The sequence below is a fragment of the Echeneis naucrates genome, chromosome 2, assembly GCF_900963305.1.
Source record: "Echeneis naucrates chromosome 2, fEcheNa1.1, whole genome shotgun sequence".
Classification (NCBI taxonomy): Eukaryota; Metazoa; Chordata; class Actinopteri; order Carangiformes; family Echeneidae; genus Echeneis; species Echeneis naucrates.
The window spans coordinates 5,501,180-5,508,679 of NC_042512.1; the positions used below are offsets into that span (position 1 = coordinate 5,501,180).

The window sequence follows — 7,500 nt, forward strand, 5'->3', positions numbered from 1 at the left end:
AAAAAAAGACAATATATGCATGTTTTCTTAAGTTGTTGATCCAAACACAGTCTGTGCTCTCCGACTGATCTGATCCCAGAGTAGTTTTAAACTTTGGAATGAATTTAAGTCAACCATTAACAGACAGTAATAATCCACATCAGGTAGATCACAAGACTCCAATGACCTTTGATTTATATGATGTGATGCACAATATGGGACAAATATATGCTCTTATCTTTTAATACAATGAGGAACCATTATTATACATGCCCACAGTCACAATTATGTTTGTCTACAATATACAGATGAGCTATAGCATAAACACAATGATCAGATTTGAAATGGCATAATATATCAGGGTTTGGTTTTTTCACTTTAAGTCAATTTAAACCTGGCCCCGATGTGCCACGTCGAGCCCTTGGCAGCAGCGCTTGAGCTGGATTAACATTCCTGGGATCTGTTTAAGTTATCCGGCTTCACTTACCCAGACATCCACAATCCTGATAAGTGGTCTCACATAGCTGGCTATCAACTCGAGACAGAGTTCACAGACTATGTGATTGAATAAATTACTGGGATTATATTATTAACTCTCCACCACATTCAATATAAACACTCATGATACAGCCCTGACAACTGTTGTATCCAGACTGTGCTGACTGCTGCTTTTCATGGAGAGCAGCTGTGTTTTATATATGTTGGATATTCCAAGCAGCACTGAGTTTCTAACATTTGGATGTTGGTAAGAAAAGTTATTTTGCATTGTCTGAAAAAACACCCTGAATAAGTCTTCATTTCTTGTTTGTCATACCTCCTCCTGTTCCTCCTCCCTCCTCCTTTATCGGGGCTAAAGAGAGACAGAAGCATCTCCACGTCCTCCCCCTGAACACAGGAGCCAGCCATCCATAACCAGATGTGGACAAACCTCCTCCCCACAACATCACCCAAAAAGAAACAACCCTCATCATCACTTCATCACAGAGAGGGACCTTCTGCTGCTGTCATCAGATTCAGTGATGTCTTCATCAGGGTCCTTATCCTTCCCTGGTGTGTCCAAAAGTTTGGAGGACAAAGTTTACACATTATCAACTGTCTTTGAGGAGAAATAATCAAACACCAAGTCAGTTTCTTCTCTGTATTTTCACCTGTCGGTCCAGGTGTGCTCTGACTAACAGGACTTCAGCCTGCTGACCTACACTGAGCTGCTCTGTTTCCTCTGAAAGAACAAGTCTTCAATTCGAGTTCAAACTGAGGCAGTAACTGCAACAGTGAGAAATGTTCTTCCATGCTAACGAAGCCTAATTAGCTAATTAAGATACGTTAGCATGCTAGCTAAATTAGCAAAGTTAGCATGCTAACTAAATTAGCTAACTATGTTAGCATAACGACGTAACGACCTTAAACAAGCAGGACTCTGCTAAACATGTCTATTAAATGTTGTTTAAGAACAGTTTCACATGAAAACAGAGAAAAGACAACTTTACAGAAATTCGGCGTTAAAGTTCTCATTAAAGTTCTTACCTGAACTCCGGTGAATATTTGCTACAGGTGCTGCAGGAAGACGGAAGTTTGTTTCAAAACTCAGACTGGTGAATTTACAGCATTTAGTTTGCAGCACAACTTCCTGAACTTGTTTTCGGCACTGCTCCTCTTTTCAGTTCACTTCTAAGTTTTATTTTGTTTTCCATTTTCTCACAAAATGTCGAGTTGTAGCCACTTAAACAACTTTACACAACGCGCTGTCACTCCAAATGACTGACACCACTGACAGCCAATGACAACTGAGGGGACATGGAAGGACCAATCAGGTTTTCGGGGGAGGGAGCCTCAGCTGTGATCACGAGAGAATATTCTCATTCACTTCGACGCTTTCCTTCTCCTTATTTGTCCTAAAAAGGAACCAAGAAAGTCATCAAAGCTGAGCCACTTGGTTTTTTTTCATGCCAATCTGAACCAAAGACGAGCTAAAACTGTTAGGATTTTCATTTACATCCTGTTGTATCATCCTTCATATTTGTCTATGTGGTTTAAATGTAAGTAGTTCAACATTTTTAAATGATTTACATTTAATTAAAGATTAAAAATATTTTCAAACTGAGTTGGATCTTTGGGTTTTTGTGCTTTTTCATTTATTATTTGCCATTTATCATTCGTTCGCGAAACGAGTCGTGTGCGTCTTTGTGCGCATGCGCTCATCCATCTGACACGAACGCTAGAGTGTCACGCGTGGGAGAGCGATTAAAGACAGGTAATGCTATGATCTCCAGTGACGTCACACAGTGTCGTAGCTCCATGTAGGTTGGAGCTGAGGATGTGATTTGAGAATGAAGTTGTTCTGAGCACACTCAGAAATAGGACAGGAAGTGTCATTTGTCCTGACGTGAAAGCATGATTTTTGTGCTGGAAGTTGTTAATCAAACATAATCAGAAACAGCCAGTGACCAATTTAAAGTAGAATGAAACCAGAACATGCTGTGATCCATCCAACCGTTGTTGGCAGGATTTGAACCTGCGCGGGGAAACCCCAATGGATTTCAAGTCCATCGCCTTAACCACTCGGCCACAACAACCATGCACACCATACCATGACTCAGCATTTTCCAGCCTGGATAGTTTCCTCCTCAAAGGACAGGGCTCTTGCTGCCTTCACTTCCCATGGAAGAAAAATGTTCATGTGGCTACTTCTATGAAGTACACTTCCTGCTGTCTGAGTAATGATTGTTACAAAAGGCCATTTAGGAACAAACATTGTGCTTGATTGTAAGCAGGTGTCAGTAATGTATCTATTCACACTTTTAATCATTTCATACTTTGGTTGCAGGTTATGCTGGCAGAAAACCAAATATGGAGAGGAAAGCCCAGAAGAAGTGGAGCAGAGTATTGTTGGAGGAAGAGCAGGGAGCAGGTTTTCAACTTCTGTTTAGTTTGATTTATAGTTGATTTGATTATATTTGATTTATAGTTTTTTATGTCTAGTTAAATGAAACACACTAGTCCTGCGAGTTTAAAGAAGGACTCGTCAGATCACAGAAAAAAGATTAACCTTCCTCTAGTGTTAAGGTCGGGGTTTTTGGGGATAATGCTTCAGATTTGAGGAAGGATAACAGGAAACTGCGATGGCCAGAAATCGAAATCAGGTCAACTGCTTGGAAGGAAGCTATGCTGACCACAATAACACCATTGCAGGCAAATGTATTAAAATGTAGACTACAGTTTTTTCCTTCATCTGAAGGGGTCAGTAATGTGATAGCAGGTTTTTAATGATGTCGAGTAGCAGATAGAAACAGACCGATAGAAACTAAATTCCTGCTGTTTTATTGTTCTGTAAGAGCTGAGAGAATACATGTCTGTAAGTGTTGTTGCACCTGTCTGTATTACTGCCATGTTTGAGTTGGAATAAATTCAATGACGCTTTAAAATGATCGCGGTACTGATGCTAATCCCGTTAGCCGGTCTATGGCGTTTTCCATTGTATGTTAGCATTAAGCGGACATAACGGACTTTATGTTAAGATGAAATGATGGCAGTAATTCTGGTTAAAATGACTTTGAATGCTATTTTAAATATGTGGGTGTTCAGTCATTTGTGTACACATATTGCGTGATGTTTACCCAGATAACTTTGATCACGGCAGAAAATCATGACACTAAAAAATGTGAGAAGCAGCGTGTGGAAGTATTTGTGGTTTTATTCTGTGGATGACAAAGTAACTCATTTTATTATTCTCTCTTTCGGTCGAAAAAAGCCGAGTCCAGTCGAGGAGAGCCGAATCTTCAGAGAATCCGTGCAGACAGGGGGGTTATTTTGATGGACACACCATGAGGCCAATCACATGAGAGGACAAACTGATGTTTTCACAATAATATTCAGCTGGTAAACTGACATAGATATGAAGTTTTACAGGTGACCAAGAAGAGACGTTTTCTTTGCTCTACAACGTAACTTTGTGAAAATAACATGTCTGTGGTTGTTCTCTGATCCCTCCTTCGTTTCTTCATGTCTTCTGTTTGTGTCTCTCTCTCGGAGTGATGTTGTTACTGAAGCCGACTCTGACCCCTCACTGAGCGGGTCGGTGCGGAGAAACACTCCGTTACCTCCGACAGCTGAGCGGTATCGCTTCTCGGCCTTTTGGCTAAGATCAAGTGTAGTATCTGTTCTTATCAGTTTAATATCTGATACGTCCCCTACCCGGGGACCATATATTAAATAGATTTTTGGAACAGGGAGATGCAATAGGGGCTTGCTCCGTCCACTCCACGCATCGATCTGGTATTGCAGTATCTCCAGGAACGGTGCACTCCCTCTGTGTGTTCAATACAAGTCCTGTTCAGCTCAACATCACCTTAAACACATGATGTTGTCTTCATGTGTGTAACGCTGAGTGTACAGAGTGTTCATGTTCAGTTTATGGTTTTAGAATCAGTGATGCATTCATGTAGAAACATCAGTTTAATGTTGCAGCTGATTTCATCAGGTTATATTCTGCTGACCAGACTGAATCAATAAAGTTTTGTTTCAACACGTCATCGTTTAAATGTTGGTTGTATTTTGCATTTGTCAGCTGAATCCACAGAGTGACTGAAATGATGAAGTAAATCCAGGAAAGGAAAAACATTTGGCTCTGAATCTCAATGTAGATTTGAACAAAGAGCTCCAGCTGAAGAAAACAATGCTGTCTGTTTCCAGATGATGAAGAACTCAGTTCTCAGTTGATGCTCAGTTATCTCCATCTAGTGGACAGATGGTAGAAGTTGATTCCTGAAAAGAGGAAGTGACTTTTCCTCAGATCAAACTGTTGAAGGAGAACGAGCAGCTTCTTCCTCACTGACTCACTCAACTTCTGTCTCCTGGGTTTGAGCCTCTTTTTCAGGAGCACACACAGAAAAAATAAGATTTTCTATTCCAACAATATACGTGATGTCGTCGTGAATGAATGAATGTTTCACTGATGCACAACTCCACAACGAGACTGTGTGACGTCACTGGAGATCAAAGGCATTTCCTGCCTTTCATTGATCTCCCACGCGACACAGATTCACACGTCACTCTCTCACGTTCGCTCCAAATGAATGAGTGCAGTCTCTGTAGTGTAGTGGTTGTCATGTTTACATCACACACTAAAAGTCTCTTTCCAGCTCCTCGTTAGTATAGTGGACAGTATCTCCGCCTGTCACGCGGAAGACCGGGGTTCGATTCCCCGACGGGGAGAACACGTGTGTTTTTCTATAACATGTTATTAACCAGAGTGATAGAAGTAAACAAAATGGCCGCACACCCACAGGACTCCGTTGTAGCTCATGAACCACGTGACCACCCCGCGGTGAGATCAGGGAGTGTCGGGACTCTTCTCTCTCTGTCTGTCTGCATCATGTCAGAAACTCTGAAACACTCTGAACTTCTTTAAAACACGGTGGATTTACTGATATGAAAGTGTCCAGCGGTCCATGATGGATCATTATAGAAAGATATCAACTTTAATTCAAATACATTGTTGAATATAAACACAGAAGTTAAAATAATCATCTGCAGCTTTTTTCTAATGTTAAAATGAATGAAGTTAGATTTTGTTGATGTCTGGTCCTCTGCTCCAGGTGGAGAGTCCTTCAGTTTGTGGAGGATTTCAGTGTGAATAAAGGATGAGGTGGTGTGTATAGTGGCAGCATAAAGACTGAGTCCCGCTGTCTTACTCAGGCTGAACTACAGCGTCTATTCACGGGGGCTTTGACCTGCTCCGTGTCCGACCTGGGCCGGTGCACCCCTCCTTAGACGACCTGGTGATCCCGGGCTCCCCCCGGAGCACCATATCGATACCGAACTTAGTGCGGACACCCGATCGACATAGTCCGCTGCAGCCCAGAGCTCCTGAGCTCAAACGCTCCTCCAGCCTCAGCCTCCCGGTAACTTCGATTACAGGCGAGGGACACACTTCCTTTACGAAAGTGATGTCATCAAAATTTCCATAAATCTTTTCTGACTTCTAACTTCAAGGGTTTGAATTCACTGATAAATAATAAAGTCTAACCATGTGAAAATGAAAACTCTGATGCTTTTAGTATTTCCATAAGCCTTTTATGACTTCTAACTTCCCCTGCACAGTGATTTATCATGAAGTCTTTATCAGTGTGCTTCTAATGTGCAAATAAACTAAACTAAAGTTTATTTAAACTAAAGCAGACAGCAAAAAGGGAGACACACAGAGACTGAACAGGCTGATCAGGAGAACAGGCTCTATGGTCAGCCTGACTCTGGACTCTGTGCAGCTTGTGTAGAAACAGTTTATTCCACCAGACACCTGAAACACCTCCTTTGTGGAGAAACTGTCAGGATTTGGATGAAAGATACACTGTTTGGTTCTGAGCTGATCATTAATAATCAATCAATAATTAATAAGGTTCTCAGCTGTTCTGAATGGTGACAGTGGGGCAGCCTTTGCGTTTACATCTGAAATTCTAAATAAATCTGATTGGCGGAGTGGCAGTGGAGCATTGTTACAGTTATAATGACACAATTTTCAAACATAACCAGCCATAGATCACAAACAGGCCCTTAACCACGCTGTAAACCACCCCAGATGGGACTCGAACCCACAATCCCTGGCTTAGGAGGCCAGTGCCTTATCCATTAGGCCACTGGGGCAGATGTGACAATAAGTGAACGGCTTCGAAGCCCACCAGGGACCTGCTCTGTTTAGTTTAGTCCCGGACAACCCCTTCTGGTTCCATGGTGCGTCTGATTTCAGATCAGAAGACTGAGGGTTCCCTAACTGTGTCCATTTTACAGAAACCTCTGCTGCTTGATGCTGCCTTCATCCTGATGAATGTTGAAGCAATGAAATATGACAAGAACAGACACTAAACTGACAACATTACATTAAAATGGGCCACACTCAGACCCCACATGGCCCAAAGGGCAAGGTGTTTGACTTTGGATCAGAAGACTGAGGGTTTGAGGCCCTGGCTGCAGTAGACAAGAGAAAATGTTAATGTTGTTGCACGGTCCTGTGTTTAGCAGAAGGAAATTGGTGAGTGCCTTTTCATAGGAGACAAACTTTGGTAAGAGTCATGAGAGTGAGGCACTTCTGTTGGCTACAAGACATTATGGGCTCGACTGGGATTTCAACCCAGGACACTTCCTGTACTACAGCTTTTACCACAATGATCAATATTAAAAGAAATAAACACTTGAAATATGTCACTGTGTGTAATGATGTCATAAAATATATTATTTTTACTTTCTGAATGGAATAAAATGAAATAAAACAAATCTTTGATATTATTTCAGTGTAATCACATGCACCTGAAATGGGGGGCTGTCTGATAAGCAATTCACTTTGGAACAGGTCAGGAATCAAAAAGTGGTTGAATATATTTATCTTATAGCTTTTTGAAGGAATGAAATAGTTCTGTTTCATCCCTTTTACAGTGATTAGTAATCTGTCACTGATTCCATTTTAAAGTAACTTCCCCAACGCTGTACGACGGTGCTGACTGCTGCAGTAATGCTGCCTTTAATAGAAGT

General features: G+C 41.5%; 4 non-coding genes across 4 annotated transcripts; 2 read left to right on the plus strand and 2 right to left on the minus strand.

Annotated features, from left to right (window-relative positions):
* Positions 1-2,470: 2,470 nt before the first annotated feature.
* On the minus strand, positions 2,471-2,552 carry trnas-uga (transfer RNA serine (anticodon UGA)). The gene has a single exon. It is a non-coding gene; the product is annotated as a tRNA-Ser (tRNA).
* A 1,542-nt stretch (positions 2,553-4,094) lies between these two features.
* LOC115057968 (U2 spliceosomal RNA) lies at positions 4,095-4,285 on the plus strand. Its single transcript, XR_003841995.1, has one exon. It is a non-coding gene; the product is annotated as a U2 spliceosomal RNA (small nuclear RNA).
* An 833-nt stretch (positions 4,286-5,118) lies between these two features.
* Positions 5,119-5,190, plus strand: trnad-guc (transfer RNA aspartic acid (anticodon GUC)). The gene has a single exon. It is a non-coding gene; the product is annotated as a tRNA-Asp (tRNA).
* A 1,355-nt stretch (positions 5,191-6,545) lies between these two features.
* Positions 6,546-6,618, minus strand: trnar-ccu (transfer RNA arginine (anticodon CCU)). The gene has a single exon. It is a non-coding gene; the product is annotated as a tRNA-Arg (tRNA).
* Positions 6,619-7,500: the final 882 nt, after the last annotated feature.